The sequence below is a fragment of the Bos taurus genome, chromosome X, assembly GCF_002263795.3.
Source record: "Bos taurus isolate L1 Dominette 01449 registration number 42190680 breed Hereford chromosome X, ARS-UCD2.0, whole genome shotgun sequence".
Lineage (NCBI taxonomy): Eukaryota > Metazoa > Chordata > Mammalia > Artiodactyla > Bovidae > Bos > Bos taurus.
In genome coordinates this window covers 98,013,184-98,034,360 of record NC_037357.1, presented here as the reverse complement: position 1 = coordinate 98,034,360, position 21,177 = coordinate 98,013,184, and the positions used below count along the sequence as shown (strand labels likewise).

The 21,177-nt window shown below is 41.8% G+C and overlaps 1 long non-coding RNA gene across 1 annotated transcript in view; it reads right to left on the bottom strand.

The window, feature by feature from the left end:
• LOC132344329 (uncharacterized) overlaps positions 1-18,296 on the bottom strand; it is a 111,658-nt gene extending 93,362 nt beyond the window's left edge. Inside the window, exons 1-2 of the long non-coding RNA XR_009493584.1 lie at positions 18,010-18,296; positions 16,180-16,277 (exon numbers count right to left, since the gene is read on the bottom strand). This is a non-coding gene — a long non-coding RNA (uncharacterized lncRNA). The remainder of the gene's footprint in view (positions 1-16,179; positions 16,278-18,009) is intronic.
• Between the last annotated feature and the right edge of the window lie 2,881 nt (positions 18,297-21,177).

Sequence of the window (21,177 nt, the reverse complement as noted above, 5' to 3'; positions counted from 1 at the left end):
ATCATATGATATCACTTATATGTGGAATCTAAAAAAAAAAATGATACAAATGAACTTATTTAGAAAACAGAAACAGACTCACAGACATGGAAAACAAACTTATAGTTACCAAAGGGGAAAGGTGAGGGAGATAGATAGGGAGTCTGTGATCGACATGTACACACTACTATATATAAAATAGAAAATCAACAAGGATCTACTATATAGCATGGGGAACTCTACTCAATATTATGTAACAAACCCAAATGGGAAAAGAATTTGAAATAGAATAGATAATGTGTATGTGTTTAACTGAATCATTTTGCTGTATATCAGAAACTAATACAACATTATAAATAAACTATGTTGCTGCTGCTGCCACTGTGCTGTGCTCAGTTATATCCAACTCTTTGGGATCCCATGGACTATAGCCCACCAGGCTCCTCTGTCCATGGAACTCTCCAGGCAAGAGTACTGAAGTGGGTAGCCATTCCCTTCTCCAGGGGATCTTCCCAACCCAGGGATCAAACCCAGGTCTCCCACATTGCAGGCAGATTCTTTACCACTGAGCTACCTGGGAAGCCCCAAGCAACTATACTCCAATATAAATTTTTTTTTTAAATTAAAAAATAGAAGTGGGGAAGGAAGCCAGCCTAGATCCTGAGAAGTAATTGAAGAGGCCAAACAAGGAGAAAAAGTGCCCAGAAGCTGGGTGGCAAGTTGTCCCCATAAGAGGCCAGAAAACAGCAACAAATGGGAGGGGAGAGGGCAGAGCAGGGGGCAAGAGAAGGCAGAGAGTGAGAAAAAAATAAACAGACGGGCAAGAGGCACAGTAGGGAGACAGAAGAAGGAGAGAGGCAGCAAGGTAGCTTTTCTAGGCAACCAGCAAGCACTAGTCACTGAGCTTGTACATTACTGCATAAGAAATGCACGGAAAAATCACATAGACAGTAACAGGGTGGGTGCTTGCCAAGGGCTTGGGGGCCATGGGGAGTTATTGTTTAGTGGGGACAGTGTTCCAGTTTTGAAAAATAAAAAAGCATCTGGAGATGGATGATGGCTGCATAACATTATGAATGTATTTAATACAACTGAGCTGTGTATGTAAAAATGGTTAGGATAGCCAGTTGTATGTTCTGTGTGCTTTACCACAATTAAGAAAATGAAGAAAAAGAAAAGGAATGAATGAATAGTGAGAGAGCAGTGACTACTTACCAATTTCTCTTTCCAGTAGCCAAGTATTGAAAAGAAGTAGTGTGTATGATGAAGTAAAGAAAAAAAAATGTACAGTGAGCTTGGATACCATCATTGAATCAACAGAAAGGGAAAGAAAGGCAATATAAGACACAGATAAGAGTAACAGAATAAATCCCAGAGAAGGCAAATGGGGTCAGAATCAAAATCACACAGTGGGGGCAGCTTTGGGTGAGAGCTGGAGGAAGAACCCTCTTCTCTGTGGGAGAGGTACCACTTTCAGAATGGGAGTGGGGGCTGTGAAGTAGGAGAGAAGTGAAAGATGTCAGGAGGCAAGGGAGAAGGGAAAAGGAAAATCCCAAGGTTTGAAAGCAAAAGCAATCTGTTTATTTTGGTCCTTGACCAAAATTGTAGAAGTAATTGCACAGATCAGGGTTTAAACAGGGAACACTTACCGGTCTTAGCTGTGGTTTTACCTTGAAGGAGCTCTGTTACCTTAAGCAAGTCAGTTAAACTTCCTAAACTGCATCTTTACAAGAGGGAGATTTGCTAAAATAATCACACCAACTATCCAGCTCTACACTTCAATGGCTTCAAAGAAACAGTTTATACCTTGAACAGTGTCAGCTTACCTACACCACGTTTCCCCTCCCAGAAGGGAAATGGGAACCAAAGTCAAGGTGTAGGTAATTTAAATACCCTTGGGCTGTTTTCACATCTCATTTTTGATAGTGACAGCCACAACAAACAGATGGTTACTGCTGACAAGGCCTGTGTCATTACAGTCCTAATGGTAATTAATGTTTTTATAGCACTTTACTGTTCATGAGGAGCCTTCACTCATGAAACGTTTTAGTCCACCTTCACAATAGCTCTGAAACAGGTAAGGCTGCTCTTCTATCCATTTTCCAGCCTCAGTTTGGCTTATAGACGTCGATGATGTGTCCAAGGCCTCAAAGCAGACGAATGACAAACGTGGGACTTGAATCCAGGTACTCAGGACTCAGATTTTTTTTCATAGTGATGTACTGCACATAGAATATTGCACAGCATTTGGTGTCACAAACAGAAAATTCATGAGGCAAAAGGAATTTGCACAGATTGATTCTTTTAATTGATTCTGGCAGTACACTTTATTGAAATGCAAGTACAATCTTAATTTTCAAGTGATGAATGATTGGAATCCAAAGAACAAAGAAGGAGAGGACTAGGATTCAACTACTTCAAAGTCCTCATTCTCAAGATGAGAAAACAGGACCCCGCTGGGACACATGACTTTTGGGAAGCAGAGCTGACACCGGAACTCAGGGCTCCCACCAGCCCCGGGGCTCTCATCACTGGCCAGGTCTACACAGCTTCAGAGAAAAGTTAACAACTGAACTGCTCCTTAACAATGAAATGATTCCAATTTAAATAATCTGAGGGGCTCCTTCCCTCATTTTTCCATCTGCGAACCATATGGATGCTGCCTATTAATGGTATTAGAATTCTTTGGAGCAAATTCTTTTCACAAATGGGAGGAGTGGTAATGACAATTATGTCTTATTTTAGTACAAAATAGAAGTAAAATGGATCTACTAAGGAATTCATCTGAGAGTTTTAAACCGACTGAAACTGCCTTCATTCCCATGCTCTACCTACAAAATGTTTTCTAAACAAATTACAATGGAAAAACCGAAAAAATGCAATGAAAATATTTTGAACAAGACCATCTTATCAAACAATTCCCATTCTCCTCCTTGGGAAATAATGAGTCAGCAGGTGCTTCAAGAAAATTAGAGATACCAAGGGAACATTTCATGCAAAGATGAGCACAATGAAGGACAGAAATGGTATGGAACTAACAGAAACAGAAGATATTAAGAAGAGGTGGCAAGAATACACAGAAGAACTATACAAAAAAGATCTTCATGACCCAGATAATCACGATGGTGTGATCACTCACCTAGAGCCAGACATCCTGGAATGTGAAGTCAAGTGGGCCTTAGGAAGCCTCACTACGAACAAAGCTAGTGGAGGTGATGGAATTCCAGTTGAGCTATTTCAAATCCTAAAAGATGATGCTGTGAAAGTGCTGCACTCAATCTGCCAGCAAATTCGGAAAATTTGGCAGTGACCACAGGACTGGAAAAGGTCAGTTTTCATTTCAATCCCAAAGAAAGGCAATGCCAAAGAATGCTCAAACTACCACACAATTGCACTCATTTCGCACTCTAGCAAAGGAATGCCCCAAATCCTCTAAGCCAGAATTCAACAGTACATGAACCTTGAACTTCTAGATGTTCAAGCTGGATTTAGAAAAGGTAGACGAACCAGAGATCAAATTGCCAACATCCCTTGGATTACAGAAAAAGCAAGTGAGTTCCAGAAAAACATTTACTTCTGCACTACTGACTTGTCAAAGCCTTGGACTGTGTGAATCACAACAAACTGTGGAAAATTCTGAAAGAGATGGGAATCCCAGACCACCTGACCTGCCTCGTGAGAAATCTGTATGCAGGCCAAGAAGTAACAGTTAGAACTGGACATGGAACAACAGACTGGTTCCAAATTGGGAAAGGAGTACATCAAGGCTGTATGTTATCACCCTGCTTATTTAACTTCTACGCAGAGTACATCATGAGGAAATGCTGGACTGGATGAAGCACAAGCTGGAATCAAGATTGCTGGGAGAAATACCAATAACCTCAGATATGCAGATGACACTACCTTTATGACAGAAAGTGAAGAACTAAAGAGCCTCTTGATGAAAGTGAAAAAGGAGAGTGAAAAAGTTGGCTTAAAACTCAACATTCAAAAAACTCAGATCATGCATCCAGTCACTTCATGGAAAATAGGTGGAGAAACAGTGGAAACAGTGACAGACTGTATTCTTCTGGGCTCCAAAATCACTGTAGATGGTGACTGCAGCCATGAAATTACAAGATGCTTGCTCCTTGGAAGAAAAGTTATGACCAACCTAGACAGCTTATTAAAAAGTAGAGACATTACTTTGCCTACAAAGGTCCATCTAGTCAAAGCTATGGTTTTTCCAGTAGTCATGTATGCATTCAAAAGTTGGACTATATAGAAAGCTGAGCACCGAAGTACTGATGCTTTTGAACTGTGGTGTTGGAGAAGACTCTTGAGAGTCCCTTGGACAGCAAAGAGATCCAACCAGTCCATCCTAAAGGAAATGAGTCCTGAATATTCATTGGAAGGACTGATGCTGAAGCTGAAGCTCCAATACTTTGGCCACCTGATTTGAAGAACTGACTCATTGATAAAGATCCTGATGCTGGGAAAGACTGAAGGCAGGAGGAAAAGGGGACGACAGAGAATGAGATGGTTGAATGGCATTTCCGACTCAATGGACATGAGTTTGAGTAAGCTCCGGGAGTTGGTAATGGACAGGGAGGACTCACGTGCTGCAGTCTATGGGGTCACAAAGAGTTGGATATGACTGAGTGACTGAACTGAACTGAGGTGCTTCTAACCAAAATTACTTATATCACAAAGCAGAAAAATGTTTACTGTTTAAACACCACGTGGTGCTAGTCAACCCGCTTGCCAATGCAGGAGATGAAAAAGACACAGACTCGATTCCTGGGTCAGAAAGATCCTCTGGAGGAGGGCATGGTAACCCACTCCAGTATTCTTGTCTGGAGAATCCCATGGACAGAAGAGCCTGGCAGGTGATAGTCCATGGGATCACAAAGAATCGGACATGACTGAAGCAGCCTAGCAATGTTTAAACAGAAGACTCCACTCGAAGAATAGATGAGAATGTAAATATAATGTATTATGAAGTTTCAGATCCTATTTTGTATGTTTTATGCAGTAAAAAAAAGTCTGAGTCTTCCATTAGACTATAAAGGACTCAAGTACAAGAAGATCAAATGAAGGGAGCTGTTCTGAGGTGAGCAGATAATTGCTGATCATCTTCCCTCAGGGCACCTCGGACCTTTGGGTTCATATTCCTGAGACCAAGAGAAAGGATTTCTACTGTGGAAAAGAAATCAGCAAAGCTTTTAATGAACATGCAAAGGCTAATATGAAAGATGGAAAATACACCTGTGTGTTCAGTTCTGGAGCTGTAAGAGGGAGGCTAAGACAGCAGGCTGAAGGTTCTTTTCAGAGTGAACTCTCCAGTGTTTCATAGTGTTTTGGAGATGAAGTTTTTATTACAGTGGGTGTTCAGCCTCAAATGCATAACCAGGTTTCTCCTCAAGACAGTTGCAAGAATTTTAAACTAAGAAGATAGGAGACAAGTAAGTCCAAGACCGCCAAAGGGGGAAAATTTAATCTCCCTCATTTTTTCTGGGTTAAGAAGACAGAAATACTCTAAGGTTTCAATCAAAAGCCCAGGAAATCCAGGCCTGAGGAGAGTAGACAACCATAACTAGATTGAGCCTTCCTAAAACTGCAACCTGGCCTTAATTTAGCTCAATATTTGAAGATGATCAGCTCCTCACTATATTTACCTAACAGAGGACAAGAAGGAAATCCTTTCTAGAAGATGTAATCTAGAACTAGTAAGACTTTCACACACTGTGTCTGGGTACAAAATAAAAAATTATTAGACATGATGGAGAAGGAAATGCCAACCCAATCCAGTATTCTTGCCTGGAAAATTCCATGGAGAGAAGAGCCTGGTGGGCTGCAGTCCCTGGGGTCACACGACAGCACGTATACATGAGGGGGGTGGAGGAAGATGCTGCTGCTGCTGCTGCTAAGTCACTTCAGTCGTGTCTGACTCTGTGCGACCCCATAGACGGCAGCCCACCAGGCTCCCCCGTCCCTGGGATTCTCCAGGCAAGAACACTGGAGTGAGTTGCCATGTCCTTCTCCAATGCATGAAAGTGAAAAGTGAATGTGAAGACACTCAATCGTGTCTGACTCTTAGCAACCCCATGGACTGCAGCCTACCAGGCTCCTCCGTCCATGGGATTTTCCAGGCAAGAGTACTGGAGTGGGTTGCCATTGCCTTCTCTGGGAGGAAGATGGGTTGATAGCAATAAACAGAGGCGGAATGAAAAAACAAATTATTAGACATGAGAAAAACTGCACGTAAATGCAACCAATATGCAATAGAAAAAAGACAAATAGATGCAGGCTCACAGATGACTTGCATTATTGGATTCAGTAAGTAATACCATTAAACCGATTAACTGGTTAAAAAATAAGGGAAAAAAGGAAATGGATGAAAAGATGGAGAATTTCAAAAGAGAACTAGAATCCATATAAAAAATCAAAAGAACATCCTAGAAAAATTAAGTATCTGAAATTAAGAAAATGCAGTGTCTGAAATTAACTCATTGGATGGGTTTAACACCACACTAGACAAAGCAGGAAACCTGTCACACTGCTTCATAGTGTCACTTTATATTTTTAAATGCTTATGTAAATGGCTTCTCTGGTAGCTCAGCTGGTAAAGAACCCACCTACAATGTAGGAGACCCTGGTTTGATTTCTGGGTCAGGAAGATCCACTGGAGAAGGGATAGGCTACCCACTTCAGTATTCTTGGGCTTCCCTGGTGGCTCAGCTGGTAAAAACTCCACCTGCAATGTGGGAGACCTGGGTTTGATCCCTGGGTTGGGAAGATCCCCTGGAGAAGGGAACAGCTACCCACTCCAGTATTCTGGCCTAGAGAATTCCATGGTTTGTATAGTCCATGGAGTCACAAAGAGTTGGACACAACTGAGCAATTTTCACTTTACAGACAAAGCAGAAGATAGGATTAGTAAACCTAAAGGTAAAGCTTAATGGAAAACTCACATTAAAACTCAAATAGAAAAGAAGAAAGAAGAAGGTAAGAAACATGGTATCCTGACCATGTACGTAATTGGACAGCCAGAGAGAAGTGAGGACAGAAGCAATATTTGAAGAGACAATGGCCGAGGATTTTCCAATACTGATGAAAGACATCAACCCTCAAATTCAAGAAAGTCGGCAAACAGAAGCAGGATGAATATAAGGAAAACCACACCTGGATTTGTCAATGTCAAATGCTTGGTACAAAAACCTGGCAAGTCATGTAGCTGGCTTCAAATTTAGTACAATTCTTGAAGAGGTTATGATAAAGAGGATAGTTTGAGGATAGGCACCCTACTCAGCAATAAAGTTTCTGTTCTTTAGTAGGATTGTAGTCATTCTGCTCTTGACCAAGCACAGAAAAACTCCACAATGACACAAATTTGAGTATAGTACAATGATGGATCCTTGACTCCTGGTTTCTACCTAGCTTGATCTCATTTCTTTAACCTTATAATAATGTAACTCTACGTTTTATATAATAAAAAATTTAATCCAATAAGAGTTTTTGGTAAAGCTTACTAAAATCAGAGGGGAAAACACAACCACAGTATTAAATGGGATGTCAGAATAAGATGGGACTTTTAAAATAAACAGTCCAACCCTTACGTTAAGAGATGACAAAACCGAAGCCCAGAGCTATTTAGAAACCTACTGGGAACCAGAACAGTGTTTCTCTTTCTATGTAATACAGTACATAGAGACTATGGGATTCCCTGGTGGCTCAGTGGTAAAGAATCCACCTGCTAATGCAGGAGATGTGGATTCGATCCCTGAGTTGGGAAGATCTCCTGGAGAAGGGATGGCAACCCACTCCAATACTCTTGCCTGGGGAATCCCATGGATAGAAGAGTCTGGCGGGCTACATTTAATGGGGTTGCAAAAGAATTAGACACAACTTTGCAACTAAATAACAACAGATATACCTTAGGAAGGAAAACACACATTATGCAACATATTGGGGATATAATATATAAAATATTTTAGACTATTGTCTGTAATATCAAACTAGCTCTTTTAGAAAACAAAAACATGAGTAACGTGTAAATGATATCTATCTCAACTAGTACCCTATTGCAAGCTGTTAAAATTCCTTGACTTGATAAATTAACAAATAAAAACGGTGATTTTTATAACTTGAAATTGTCATTGTCTTCTAAAAATACTTAATTGTGGCCACCTGAATTGATGTTGTCATTTTTAAATAAGTAGCAAAGGCAATACAGAGATTCTGGAAGAAACTGATCTATAAATAATTGAGATGTGAACTCAAAAATATAAATCTTTTGTTCTCTGATAAATAAAAGGAAAAGCATGCCGTAAGAAAAAACTTCTAGCAGACATTTTTTAACATAAGTGCAAGTTCTATTTTCACCCATAAATATTAGCACATCTGTTATTTTGACAGGGGATTACTCAAGAGTTGTGGCTTTTTCATGCCTCTAATTGTGCCAATGGCCAATCTAAGAGCGGCATAAGGCAGGAGGAAAACACATGAGAGACCAGAAACAGGCCAGAAGGGTCTTAAGGCCATTTAATGGCCTCCTTATTCTTTCAGGCTTTTTGGTTATAAGGCTTTGGTTATAAGTTTTTTTTGTTGTTGTTTTTTGTTTTGGTTATAAGTTTTTTGTTTTGGTTATAAGTTTGAATGAGGCAAAATGTATATGTTTTCTTTAAATACTTCAAACAGCTCTCCTAAAACATATAGATGTGTACTAAAACCAAGCTATGGAAAAACTCAAACCTAACCATGGTTACCATCTTATCTCTGGAACATTGGGATCACTTTGTGTACATTTAACTAAGCATACTTACTAACATACTCTTCATGTATATTTGAACTAAGATCCTACCTGTATATTAGAATGATACTTTCTCTTAATGTAGTCTAGTCTTTAAGAAAAGATTCTTTAATAGGTAGCAAATCTGAAACATTTGAATTCATGTTTCCACTCTGAGTAGTTTGTAACAGCTGGAAAAGCACACAAACATTAACATTGGATAAACTACTACTACTGTTTCCCTGTAGAAGGATAGCTTCAATGTTCCCACGTAAGTGAGGTAGAACACAGATGAACAGCCCCAATCAATTATATCTCTTTTCACCGCCTGACATCCTCCTCTTCCAAAAACGCCTCTTAAATCAGATGCTAGAGACAAATCAATGTGAGATACTCAGTGGTCCTCCATGATGAGAAGCTTCCCCAATGCTCAAGCTTAACTGTAACAGCTTTCAGAAGGAAGGAGGAGGAGAGACGTAACTCCTTTTCCAGGACTGAAGAGCAGCTTCCCCATTCCACAGCATCAGTGGTATCAATACCTCATAAATGCCAAGAGGAAACCAAGGATGTCTTAAATATACTTTGGATAAAAGGATAAAGACAGAGAACTTGAGGGGAGGGCCAAAGGAGGATGCTAGGAACCCTGGTACCATATTGGTAGGCTCATCTTAGATTCAAACAGATTCAATCTTTCAGGGTCAAAACTGTTTTCCCTGCTGCGGACCTAAATGGAATCAGCTCTCTAGCCCAAGCCTGCTCTACTCTCACATTACTGCTCCTGGGTGCATATGTGCTAAGTCACTTCAGTAGTATCTGATTCTTTGTGACCCTACAGAATGTAACCCACCAAGCTCCTCTGTCCATGGGGATTCTCCAGGCAATAATACTGGAGTGGGCTGCCATTTCCTCCTTCAGGGGATCTTCCCGACTGAGGTACCAAACCCGAGTTTCTTGTGTCTCCTGCATTGCAGGCAGATTCTTTACCCCTGAGCCACTGGGGAAGCCCATTCCTGCTGCTAGGTAAGTGTAAAAATGTCTGCAATTATTCTCTTCTCTCTGTGCTCCTTGCAACATGACTGCAGCTCCTCCCTTCAAGAGAGGGAATCTATTTCCCCAACTACTGAGTCAGGGCTGGCGTTGTGACTTGTTTTGGATAATAGAATTCAGAGGAAGTCACTTTGTGCCAGTTGCAAGCCTAATCCTCAAGAGGTCTTGCATGCCTCTGCCTCTTCTCTTAGAACCCTGCCACCCACAGTGTTAACAAGCCCATGCTGGCCTGGTTAAAGATTAGAAACCATGTGGAGAGGAGCTGAGGACATCCTGGAAGAGCCAGACCCCAACCCGCTCGGTGAAAAACCTGCCCAGATCCAAAGAACCACCCAGCTGAATCTGGCCCAAACTGCCAACCCACAGAATCAAGGGCTCGCTAAATGCTGGTTGTTTTAAACCACAAACCAAACCAATACTGTGGTGGTTTGTTGAGGAGCCAAAGCTAACTGATATAGTAAGGAATGCTTTGTCATGAATTATTCATTCAATGAACATTTGTTAAATGCCTTCTATATTTGAAGTGGTGATCTAAGGGTACGAAGATTAGTATGTGATAGTGCCCGCAATTAGGGAGTCATTCCTCTAACAACAGTAAAAAAAAAGTATGAACAACAAAGTCTACTTAGAGGATAGGAAGGCTCAGTTAAAGAGGTCACATTTGAGCTGGTTTTTAAGGAAAGACCAGTAAGTCACCAGTGGACAGGAACAGACAGCAGAAGCAGAAGAAACAGCATGAGCAAAAGCACAGAAAGAGCTCAAGGAATGTTCTAGGAATGGAAAACAGTGTAAGACAGATGGAGTGTGGGGAGGAAGTGGCAGATGACAGAGCATTAAAAGCAGGTTGAAGGCAAATAATGAAGAGTGTCATACTGTAAATCAAGCTACAGGATTGGAATCCCTCTTGTAGGCGTGGAGAGCTACACATCATTTTAAAGTGGGAAATGACGTGATTAAATCTGTTTTAGGAAACAAAAGCTGATGAGAAGTAGGGGATTAGAGGCAAGAGTAAGAATCAGGAAGATGAATTTGGAGACTGAATCACAAGGGGGGACGTGAATCACAAGGTAGTAAATATTAAGGAAGAGAAGATGCCTTTGAAAGGTGATTCAGAGATGGGAGAAGGACCTAACAGCCTTGACAATCAACTATAGGTGGGCTTTGAGAGTGATATATAAGTTGTGTGGGAGAACCACTAGATTAATAGCAAATGTATCAGTTAAGGCATTAAGAGCAGAAGAGCGGACTGGAAAGGAACAAAACAGGGTTTTTAGAAAGGCACCTATGGGATACCCAGTGAGAGATGTCCAGGAGGCAGAGAACAATACAGATCTGGACCCTATGCTGAGGGATGGGTATGGAAAACAGGAGATAAAGACCTGGGGTATCTTTAGAACACAGAGCAGGGACAGATGGCCAGCTCAAGACTGGAGAGTAAATGTGAACACAGGGCCTTCAGGGAAAAGATGGAGACAGAGAGGAGCCGAGGGATGGCACGATCCTGAGGACATAAATATTTCAGCGGCAAAGGAAAGAAGTATCACCAAAGAGCAGCAACCTTCCTTGGGGATGGAAGAGGGGAGGGGAAGGTACTTTAATTTTGAAAGCATGGGTTATAAATTAAGGAAAAATAGAAAACCATCCCTTTTGCCACATTCTTTCCTCTGGCCAAGCCATCCCCGGGACTTTTTCCTAGGGTTCTTCCCACTTTAGAGGGGCCCTGAAGTCACAGTCAGTGGAGGTAGGGGGAGAAAGCAACAGGAGCAGTTTGAGGAAGATCATCAGTGTCCATGTATTTGATGGAAAAAAACTTTTTTTTTCAAGCCCTTGGTGGCACCTGCTGCAGCAAAGACTTTTTTTTCAAGCCCTTGGTGGCACCTGCTGCAGCAAAGAACATCACCAACTTTCATTCTTAGGATACTTTTTTGAAATCTGCTTCTGGTTAATTTATTGCATCTTCCAAACAGATTGCCTTCATATATTTTCAGTAACTAGATGGGAAGCTTTTAAAAATATCCCCGAAGTAGGTAAAGACTTCATAAATAGAATGCAAAAAGCAATACCCAAGAAAGAAAAAAAATGGTAATTAGATTCATTAAAAATCATCAAAAATACTGTGAAGACAGTGAAAAGGCAACCCAGACTGGGAGAAAATGTAATACATATATCTGACAAAGGGTCCATGTGCGGAATAAAAAGAAATTACAAAAAGAAAAAGAAAAATACAAAGAATCCAATTCAAAACTGGGAAAAAGGTTTTAACAGGAATTTCACAAAAAGATATCCAAATGCCAGTAAGTATGTGAAATGGCATTTAACAACATTACTCATCAGGAAACATAAATTTAAACCGTAGGACCACCTCACACCCATTAGGATGGCTACTGTCAAAAAATAAATAAATAAATAAATAACAAGCGCTGGCAAGGGTGTGGAGAAACGGAAACCTTTGTGCCTGCTGGGAATGTAAAATGGTGCAGTGTCTATGGACAACAGTGTGGTGGTTCCTCAAAAAATTAAAACAGAATCACCATACAGTGCGGCAACTCCACTTGTAGGTATGCATCCCCAAAAATAAAAGCAGGGTCTCAAAGAAATATTTATACATCCATGTTCTTAGCAGCATTATTCACAATAGCCAAAAGGCGGCAGCAACCCAAGGGTCCACCAACAGACGAATGGATAAATAAAATGTGGTGGATATTCATACAATGGAACATTACTTAGCTGTAAAAAGAAAGGAAATTCCAACACATTCTACAACATGAATGAATCTTAAGGAAATTATGCTAAGTGAAATAAGTGGGTTACAAAAGAACAAATATTCTGGATTTCAACCCATATGAGGTACTTAAAGTAGTCAAATTTATAGAGATAGAAAGTAGAAAGGTGCTTGCCAGGTACTAGGGGAAGAGAAAAAGGGGAGTTATAGTTTAATGGATATAGCTTCAGTTTCACAAGATGAAAAGAGTTCTGGAGATGGATAGTGGTACAACAAAGTAAATGTACTTCATACCACCAACATTTTTAAGTGGTTACAATGGTAAATGTTATGTACATTTTGCTAAAATTTTTTAAATTAAAAAAAAATTTTAAACCCACAAGTACGTATCACTACTCTCCTACAAAAACAGCTAAACTAAAAAGACCAACAAAACCAAGTGCTGGTGAAAATGTGGAGCAACTGGAACTCCTGGTTGAGTGTAAATTGGTAAAATCATCTTGGAAAACCATTTGGCAATATCTACTGAAGCTAATGGATGGGGTTCCCTGATAGCTCAGTTGGTAAAGAATCTGCCTGCAATATAGAAGACCCCAGTTCGATTTCTGGGTCGGGAAGATCCACTGGAGAAGGGAATGGCAACCCACTCCCTGTATTCTGGCCTGGAGAATTATATGGACTGTATAATCCATGGGGTTGCAAAGCGTCGGGCACGACTGAGTGACTTTCACTTTCACTGAAGCTAAATACAAGCATACCCTGTGACCTCAACAGTTCCACACCTCTGTATATGCTCAAAAGTAATGAGTGAGCATGTGCACCAAAACTCATAAGCCAGAATATTCACAGCTGCTTTATTCATGTTAGTCATACAGTAGAAACAATCCAAAGACCCAACAGGAGAATGGATAAACAAATGGTGTTATATCCATACAACAGAAATTACTAGTCAACTTATTAGAATGAACTACTAACACAGCAACATGGATAAATCACAAAGACATTGTGCATGTGTGCTCAGTGGCTCAGTCGTGTCCAACTTTTTGTGACCTTCTGGACTGTAGCCCACCAGGCTCCTCTGCCCATAGGGATTCTCCAGGCAGGAATACTGGAGTGGGTTGCCATGCCCTCCTCCAGGGCATCTTCCCAACCCAGGGGTCAAATCTGCATCTCCTGAATCTCCTGTATTGCAGGCGGATTCTTTACCACTGAGCTTATGCGGAAGTCCCCACAAAGACATTATGTTATGTGAAAGAAGACATACACACACAAGTTCCTTCTATATGACTCTATTTACATGGAGCTTAACAACCAATAAAAGGAATGGATGGAGTTTAAAAAATACTACAGTGTGAATCCAAATCATAATGTAGTTATCTTCAGATTAGAAATAGGATAAAAACTGACCAGAAGGGGAAAGAGGAGGAAATCTTTTGGGATACTGGAAAAGTTGTATTCTTGACCTGGGTGGTAGTCCCATGAGCATATACACATATAAAAGTTCATAGAACAATACACTTCAGATTAATGCATTGTACACACTTTATTGTATGTATGTACTCAGTCAGTTGTGTGACTCTTTGGGGCCCCATGGACTATTGCCTCCTCTGCCCATAGAATCTTCCAGGCAAGAATACTGGAGTAGGCTGCCATCTCCTACTCCAGGGAACCTTCCCTACTCCAGGGAATCTTCCTGACCCCGGGATCAAACCCGCATCCCTTGTGTCTCCTGCATTGGCAGGTGGATTCTTTACCACGAATGCCACCTGGGAAGTCCCATGTTATACCTTAAAAATAAAATACAGTATTTTCAAAGCAGTGCTCTTCCTGGGTACATCTTTAAAGCACCTGATGTCTCTATATTGAGAATGCTATAATTCCAGAAATGAGTGAAATCTCATCTTTGCTCCTTTCCTTTCTGACTTAGAAGATTAGACCCCGTTCTTCTTAGCCAAATTGTGCAATGATTAGTTACTTCCCAGTTTACAGAGTCAGATAATGAATCAAAGGCCCACACACGTGCAAATTTATGTGTTCCTAAGTGTCTGAGAGCTGTCGTCAAGCCACTCAACACCCATGGGATCTTTCCAGCAAACAATCTTTCAGTTTTCAATTTATACTTTTCAAGTCAGAGGTCCCAATTTGCCTTCTACTGGTAAATGTCCAATTTGATATTATTCTCTTCAAGAACAGCATCTGACTTTGTCTTACACCCTCATTGGCAGGGGCTAAACAAATCCCTCTTCAACTGTAAAGGCAGAAAGTAAAAAAATCACAAGATATCTCCACATTCTGGCATTGGATGAATGCATACATCCCCTGGGGAAAGACAAAGCTTCATCCCCTTTAACAGCCATTTTGATGCCAGGTCTTTATACAAGCAACATGATCGTTAACTATAGTTTCCCTGTGAAAGCATCATTAGCTGTGGCCCACAAATCTAAGGAAAGAAAATAAAAAGCTACCAAGGTGAACTCCCCTTACCCCCACTTCCTCTACCATTCATAACTCAGTTGAAAAAGGGCCTTAATATGCAAAATCTTATATTTTAATGATGACCAGAGGCAAATTCTTTTGAATTGTGTCACAATGAAAAACTTTCTGAACTTGAGAACTTGACTGTCTTTGTTCCCATATTAAATTTGTCATTAGTTGAGTCAAGTGGGTGAATTATGAAGGTACTTCTTATATGTTGGGGCTTGGAAAAGCCAGCAAAGTAGGAGAAAAATGACAAGGGCTGGTTTAAAAGAAGCAGCCTAGGGAATTCCCTGGCAGTCCAGTGGTTAGGATTCTGCACCGTCACTGCTGAGCATGTGGCTAATTTTTTTTTTTTAATTTTATTTTATTTTTAAACTTTACATAATTGTATTAGTTTTGCCAAATATCAAAATGAATCCATCACAGGTATACATGTGCTCCCCATCCTGAACCCTCCTCCCTCCCCATACCATCCTTCTGGGTCGTCCCAGTGCACTAGCCCCAAGCATCCAGTATCGTGCATTGAACCTGGACTGGCATCTCATTTCATACATGATATTTTACATGTTTCAATGCCATTCTCCCAAATCTTCCCACCCTCTCCCTCTCCCACAGATTCCATAAGACTGTTCCATACATAATTTTTTTTAAAGTAGCAGCACAGAGACTTCCCTTGGGGCATTCGTTTGATCCCTGGTAGGGAAGGAAGAGCCCACATGCTGCCCCAAGTGGCCAAGAAAAAAAATGCAGCAGCCTGTATGTATTCTGATAAGTGAGATGTCAAGTGAGACAGTTTTTTAATAAAAACTGGGTATTATTATGTTGGTTCAACAGGGTGGCTTTGGTAACCGTGTCCCAAAATAAATTTTTCAAAACAATTGGCAGTTTCATACAGCTTCAGGAAAAGTGTTTTTAAAAGCAAACATCAAGGGACAATTGGTTGAATGCAAAGCCATGTGGTCACAATGGAAACAATGCCTCTTTTTTAGAGCAGTAAAAAGTAACACAGTATAATGATGCGCAGTAGTTTTATTTAAATACATTGTCTGCAATAGAATACACTTGCTTTCCCCTTTGAGAAGACCTCAAAATACATTTCACTTCATAAAAGTCGATATAAATGTCAGGATAGTGGAATGCAATAATTATAAAGCCAGATAGATGGATTAATTTTTCTACATACCTGTGGTTTTTCAGATCCCTGTGTTTGCGTACTGAGGTTCACTCTTATTTTTCTGAAAGTACTTCTGGAAGCTCCCGTCTTGGCTTCTACACTGCCACCTGTAGACGAAAAAGAGAAATAAGCCATGCATTATTCATTTACCATGCATATTTTCTAGGCATCTAACAGAGACAATTGGAGGGAGAGTGGCAAAATATTTGCTCTAAAAGATAAAAGTGCTCTCTCTCTTCTGTGTGGAAAATTTGTAAGGAGTCCCTCACCCTCAATGGTTTGATAAATTATTTAGAAATTTGCCCATACATAAGTCTCAGATCAACACCACTCTGATCAGTTCATTAAAGAGATATGAGTCCCAGAATCTATTCTCATGCCAACCTTGCAATTGTTTCAAGACGGGTCTTTTAATATTAGAGGACAACTTTTGTTAACCAGGTAATTAAGAATTCTGTAAATTATCACAAAGAAAAAAGGGAGAGACCCAGGAAAAGATTACTCTGTCACATAGTTGTAAAAATGTCTATTTAAAATAATAATATTAATTCTACCACAAACTAGAGCTTTGCCCAATCTAAAACATCTATGTGGGGTGTTTTCATCATACGGCCCTATTCTTGATTTGAATGTGAATGAGTGCTGAAAGGTCTTTCTGACACTCCACAGATTTTAATATAGGCAGGTCTTTTTTCTTAAAAAAAAAAAAAAAAGAATAAAAATCTATGAGCAGAACAAGCAATGAATAAAAATCCACGAGCAACTGTGTATCAGTGAGTCAAAGCAGCCATGAGCTGAGAGGGATATGTGTGTGTGTGGTAAGTCTCACACACACACACACACACACACACGCACACGCGCACACACACACACACACACACACGGAGATGCTGGAGTTAATTTAGAATAAAAGACCCAACCAGGGTGTATGTGTGGTGTGGATGTGTGTGACAGAGACAGACAGACAAGCAGACTACCCCAGGGTGTGGTGTGGTGTGGTGGTGTGTGGTGTGTGTGTCTGAGAGAGGGAGAGGGAGAAGAAGAGGGAGAAAGAAAGGGAGAGAGGACAGAGACAGAGGTTGGGATTCCAGAGTTGAGAATTTTTGCCTCCTCTTGGTCCTAAAGTCTATCCAGAAGAAGTGTTCCAGCTCCAGCACCTCAAGCTAAAGGGACAAGTACCATTCCCTACCCCCTACCCCCACCCCACGCGAGACAGCACCAGAAGCCACTCAGGCAGCAGGCCCGCCGAGCTCGCTCCCCAGCAAACCCGGGGGCCTTTTCAGCCTCATCAGGGATCCGTCTCCACTTACTGGTAATTTACTTTAACGCCCGGAAAGCCTGATTTGGTTTAAGGAATGGCAGCAAATCTACGAAAATCAAGTCTCCTAAAGCCGCTCTCCTTCTCCTCCCTAGGACTGACATTTACACTAACACCAACCCCTCCTTTCCAACCTCGAAGGCGCTCTGGGCTACCCCAAGAGGCTCTTTGGAGGGCCCGCCAGCAACCAATGTTGCTCCCACGTGTCTCCATTAAACCCTCACCCAAACATGCACAAGGCGCCAAGTGCATGCACACAGTCAGCCTTCCGAGAGAAGTTCGGCAAACCCACTCCCTCCTCCCCGCTCCCTCCTGCACCACCACCACCTCCACCCCTACCCTTGGCCTCTAAAGCGGGAGGGAGCGCGCGGGCTCAGGCACTCGCCCCGGCAGACAATACTCGAGCAACTCTCGCCTTCCCCGCTCACGCCCCACCTGGTCCTGCCACCACTCTTCTCTCCAAGGGGCGTCCTGATGGATGCTGGGTGTGCATTGGGAAGAGGGGAGCGAATTGCACGCACCGTTAAGACTGAGGGCGAGGGAAGGGGGTCGCAGTCCTCCGAAGCCGCTCGGGGGGTCAGCTCGTCCGGAAAGGGTAGGGATGGGGACAGTGAGCCCCGAGAGAGGCAGCTTTTCCGCACCTCTTCCCCATCTAGCACAGCGCGCGCGCACAATTGTGCACACCAAGGGGCCGAGCACCTTCCTCCGGTCCCCGGACCTGCCCAGCCCTCGTCCTCGAGCTCAGGGGCCCGGAAGGGAGGGCATCGGGCCCACGGTGGCCCAGGAGGGGACAGAACGCAGCGCTCTAGGGTGCCCACCTGCGCGAAGGGTCGCCGTTGGTGGCCGGTGCGCCCGCCGGCTGCGCTATCTCTGCGGTGTCCGCTGCTGGAGGAGGTAGCGGCAGCCTGACCCTCGGCCTCCAGGCGTCTCCTCGCTCCTCGGCAGCGGCTGTCTCCGCTTCCCTTCCTCCCAGAGGGTGAGCCTCCCAACTAGCCCGCAGGTTCTGCCACCGTCCCTCTGCCCGCCCGAGTCAGAGCTGTCCTCTCCGCCCCTTTCCCGCCGCCCCGCGAAGCGCAGCGCTCCGCCCCCGGCCCGCCCATCCCCCCCCAATCCCCCCCCGCCATCCTCCCCGGGAGGGCTGCGGGGCCAGCGCCACGTGCGGCAGATCCCCAATCCCGCGCTCCTACCCGGCTCCCCTCTCCCCCGGCCCGCGGCGGCCGCCCGCATTCACCCTGCGGCCAAGGGCGTGGGCTCCGCGCGCTCTGCCCTCACTCTTCCGGTGGCTCTTCACTCGCCGCGAGGCACCTTCCACGGCCCAGAGGGTGCCTCTTATCTTGTGGAGGAAGAGGGTTGGGGAAGCGAGGTGGAGTGCGCGCGAGAGAGAGGAGGCGAAGAAACTAGCATGTCAACTGCCGCGGGATACAGGTTGATGCCTGTACCTTGTTTCGGTTACACATTAAATACCTGGATGCACTGCTTTCCTCGTTACCACCGCAGCAATATTCAGAAGCATGAATATGAGATTTCCAAGCTACTTGGTTGTAGGGGCTTTCTTCAAATTTAATGGTGCAGAAGACAACAGATTCACTTTTTTTTTTAAGTTACTTTATATATATGGCCCCATTTCTAATTTTTAAAAATAACCAAATATAAATAACAGAACAGGTTTGTTTTACAGAAACAGATCCAGAGTGTATGTGTTATTTAACCTCTCTGTAATTATATTAATCGGATTCGTTTTAAAGTGTATCATAGGTATTCCTTAAGAAAACGAGTTCAGAATTTAGGGATTAGGAACCCAAAAGTTTTAATTTGGCTTTTTGCCATAGTTTTAAAATGTCAATTTCATGGAAATTATTAAATGTGGTTATGTAGGGAAAAAATGGATCCTTTTTCTTCCAAGTTGGCAACATTGTTAGATTTGGCAAAAGACAGATTCTTTAAAAGCCAAGAAATAATACAATTCTCATTCATTTTCTAGTGATGGATAGCAGCTTTTTCTTTAGGGTTTTTCTCCTTGAGGCAAACTTCCTTTCTGTTTCCTCTTACACTTGTTTTCTTCAAAAATTTCTCCCTAAATGTAAATAAAGCTATAGAAGCCCTGATTCTTGAGCCTTTGTTTTCTTAAAGGGATAGGAAAATTAATTATAATTGATAAAAATCAACCTCAGGCTCACAACACTAAATTTCATACTGATTAATCCTGGTTTTCAATTCTACTTCTAGTAATTTAATCTAACACTTGAGAACCAAGAATTTTTTCAGTTTTATCCTTGTAAGAACGAAATGCACACTTTTAAATTAACATTTTGAAGCAAAATTAAATTCATTAAATTGCCTAATGAAAAACATATTCGTCGTTTATTTGTTGCTGGGTAAATAAGGACAACATGGATGATAAACAGCATGCTGAAGAAGAGGCTCTGAAGCAAAGAAAACAGTCTTTAGAAAAACTGATGATCCCCTTTTCAAGACAAGGATGACAAATACCAGTAATTATGCGAAGAATGACTGCTGCCTCTCTTCTCTCTGCTTTGGTTTTGTGGCCAGGCCTGCATTTATCTCTTTTGATCATCATAATAAAAGTAAAGCAATTCAGCATTCCAGTGACATTGCTTAGTAAATTAGCAATATGAAAATGCTTTTATTATGTAATTAATCCAAACAAATGCCTCCGATAAATCCGATTTTACTCTTACATTTTTTTGTGCCTCTGGAGAAACACTTGCATTAAATAAAAGCAGCTAAGGCAAGCTGAAGAACAAATGCCAGCCAGATTTTTCTGTGCTTTTGTGTTGCAATAAAGTTGATATTAAGTGACCTTTGGGTCTTAAATTATATATCAGATATTGGTTATGAATTGGGCATTGGCTGTTTCTTTAATGAGTTGCTGTGTGTTTACTTTGCCTTGCTTATTCCCCAAAGCATTTTTGTCTGCCTTATTGAATCTACCTTTGCCTAAACCATTTTCATTGAATGTCTACCAAAGAATCAGACCCTAATTCTTAGCTCACTTGACAATCATCTTTGTCCTTCAAGTTAAGTCTTCCTTGAGGCTTTTGGTAGGAATCCAGCATGATCAAACATCCAAAATTGGAAAAAGAACTTCATCAGGCCTGATTCTAACTCAGAGATAACGATCAGATTTCTCAAAACCAGGAGGGTGTGTCCTATCTAAATAAAAAGAAGAAACAAAACCGGCAAATCCGTTTTGTTCAGGTCAAAACTAAACCAGCAAAATCACAATTGAGATCTTTTCTAAGCCCGAGTTATGCTAAGAGATGTATAAAAAGCACACTCTAAACAACTTTATCTGAATTTTCTCTCACAGCTACAAATCTCTTGCTCCACTGACCAAACACCATTATGCTTCCCTTTTAGTTCCAGAGCTGTTGAGAATTTTTCTTCAAATAAGATCTTTAAATCAGAAAGTGCATCTAGACACTCCCGATGTCTCCAGAGATTCCTGTGCCACCCTCCACTTGTTTTCAAAAGTATTTTTGTGACATTGATAAGAACAGATCTGTATATCCCATGCAGAGTCAAGGAGAGGGAGTTCCAATGACCAGTCCAAATTCAAAACAGTGAGGTTAAAACAAAAAATGTAACAGCTTAATCCTATTGGCATCTCCCATTCTGATCCTCATGCGTGTGTGCTAAGTTGCTCAGTTGTATCCAACTTTTTTAGA